We start from the raw sequence: 2923 nt of genomic DNA on the forward strand, positions 1-2923 counted from the left end.
TCACATCCACCATCAAATAAAGCAATTTGAACAAGCAAGGACTGTCTCCTTTTTCACGGATTAACATTGCTGGAGGAGGCCTTCATTATAAAGAGCCACACCTAAATCTCCCAAAGAAGATCTAAGGGAAGCATGGCCCATGAATCTGTGGACCCTCGTTCCCAACTCCTCGAGGTCCCCTGCAGCATATGGGACACAGGAAGCCAGGAACTACAGCATCCGTCCCAGATCCTGGTTACACATCATTATACTTATATACAATTTTGCATTCTTCCCATTTAATATGAAATATAATTATCATGTTACTATGTAGTTGTCATATCCATAGTTTTAATGGCTAGAGAGTCTTTTATTAGGTAATAATTTGTCTCAATGTGATATGACATAAGAATGTGCATTTGCTTATTTTTATGCTGTTAAAAAGTATATTTTTTGTGAACTAGATTTTTATTTTTTAATTATTGAGAAAATATTTCAAGTTTTGAGTCATGTTCTTTAAATATTTTTAAGCATTTGATAAATTTTTCAAATGTTTGCAAAATGCATAATTTCTTCATATGCAACTTTATTCTTTGCAGGCTCTCACTATGTAGATTAGTCAAGTTCAGAGCTCTTGATCCTCCTGCTTCAGCATCTTGAGTTTTATGATTACAGGTATGTACCAACACTTGCCTACAACCTTCTTATGAAGCTCACCTTTTATTTAGTGAGGGAAATATGGAACTGATTAATTTGTTGATACATAGAACTATTTCCTTAGCTATTCCAAAATAAAAGTGGGATTTATGTGCATTTTTATTTAAAAAGCAAAGAGAAAAATATGGTATATGGTATCATTATTGTGGAAGAGGGGTTTATAGAAAACTTGCACTTACTATAGTTAACAAATTACTGGTCCTTTGCCTAAAAATAAAACAGACATAAGCAGATGATGGGAGGGATGAAGTTTTTCCCTAACATAGAGGCAAAATTTCTAACTCTGTCACCTATTCTATTATTCTAAACATTAAGTTAATGTAGACACTGCAAGTGAGACTGCACAGGAGGCAGACCCTATCTCCTCCCTTGCTCAACACTATTCATTTGGACTTTTATCTTTAATACATGTATTTTCCCACAATGTCTTTCCCTCTTTGTCCTCTTTGTACTCATGATGAACACAAATGTTAAGAACATAGCATTTCTTCATTTGAGTCTCTCTTTTGTTCTTTGAATTGTAAACTGCTGCTCTTCTGAAGGAGGACTGTTACAAAAGAATGGAACATTTCAGACAGTGTGTAGTGCATTATAGTTTCAAGAGGCTTCATGTTTGCAAGAGACAAATTAAGCAGCCTGCCTAATATGTAGACAACATCTGTTACACAGAGTCACCATTAATGATAACATGGGGATCTCCTTTGTGGCTGAGTTTCATCCAGCTGCACCTACCCATAAAGGGTGCCAACAAAGAGGCTTCATATTTAGCTGTCAGTTCAGAATGACTGAGAAAACTGCACACAAACCAAATCGAATCTTTGGAACCTTTGGAATCAGAGCCTCATTAATCATGGTGAAAGACAGCTTATAATCTTCCCACAGCCAACTTATCATCTCCATTCAGTGTCTTATAAGATGCTTCCAGTCTTAGATTGGTAATGCAGAAGAAAGCCATATATCAAGAAACAGCTTTATAATGCCTACCTGCAAAGGAATCAACTCAGCCAATAGATCCACTAATTACAAGTTCTTCAAAGTTTATTTTCAGATAACATTTCCACCCACACTAGCACATCTGATACTCAGTAAGAACAAAATTCTCAAGTATGGGTGGAGTTTTATTTGATTAACTGTTACTACTATTTAGTTAAATTAAACATTACAATTGTTAAATAAAATCCATCTAGAAAACTACTAGAAATGTTCTCCTTTACCTGTAAGAATAAAGTATATAAGTTCTCTCACAATTGGGTTGTGAAGTCCATTTTGCTATACATTCAAGGCTTTTGTTGTTGTTATGCATGAACCCAGGGCCTTGTACATACAGGCAAGTGTTCTATCACTGAGCTAACATCCCCAAATGAACACTGTAACAACACATTTTCTTCCCTGGGTTCCTTTGTGGTTATGTATTTTATAGTATAATATATCAGTTTACATATTTGATATCTACTCCAGTCCCTTTTGTTTTTCAGACTTGATGCTAGGCACTATGGATATGAAGAAGGAACAACCAAAGTTCCTGCTCTCAGATAGTTTTACTGAGCCTATGTTGGATAACAAATGACTACATTTACAAAAACAAGAAGGCAGATTGGGAATGCATAGTAAAGTGCATGTTTAAGGAAGACCCGTATTTGTCTGAAGTCATAAATCAAGTAAATGCAAGAGTGAATGTTCAGGGAAAGAGCACGGCTCTCCAGAGAGCTGCCGCAGCAGGAGGGGAACAGGGCTTCTCACCAGCTCCCGTGACCTCAGGACCAGCACTCCTGACTGCCACAGGTGGTGAGGTGCAAGAGCGGCAAGGCATCATTTCCACACCCATGACATCTCACTGGAGACAAGTGGCAGGGCCAACTCTCCCAAGCTGTCACCCTCAAGATTAGCTCACCTGCATTCCCAGTCACCAGGGCCCTCTCTCCTGAGCGCTGCAGCTGGTGAGGGACAGGGACAGCTTTCCTGCTCTCATGGTCCTGGGGCCCAATCTTCTAACTGCTGCATGTAGTGAAGGGCAAGAGGGGCACGGCATCATCCCTGCACCCACACCACCTCATGGCAGACAAGGGGCAGAGTCAGCTCTCTGTTACTCTGTCCTCAGGCTGTCTTACCTGCTCCCTTTGACCAGGTCAGCAGCACTGCTGTGCTGCCCAGATGAGGTGCTGAGCCTGCTTTCCCAAGTGCTACATCCAATGAGTGGCAGGGACAGCTCTCCTACTTTCATGATCCT

The 2923-nt window shown here is 39.6% G+C and overlaps 1 long non-coding RNA gene across 1 annotated transcript; it reads left to right on the forward strand.

Moving 5' to 3' along the window:
- Positions 1-602: 602 nt before the first annotated feature.
- LOC116092404 lies at positions 603-2324 on the forward strand. The gene is made up of 2 exons (XR_004119251.1): positions 603-654; positions 2172-2324. It is a non-coding gene; the product is annotated as an uncharacterized LOC116092404 (long non-coding RNA).
- The last annotated feature ends 599 nt before the right edge of the window (positions 2325-2923 follow it).

The sequence above is a fragment of the Mastomys coucha genome, unplaced genomic scaffold (genome assembly GCF_008632895.1).
Source record: "Mastomys coucha isolate ucsf_1 unplaced genomic scaffold, UCSF_Mcou_1 pScaffold15, whole genome shotgun sequence".
NCBI classification, from domain to species: domain Eukaryota; kingdom Metazoa; phylum Chordata; class Mammalia; order Rodentia; family Muridae; genus Mastomys; species Mastomys coucha.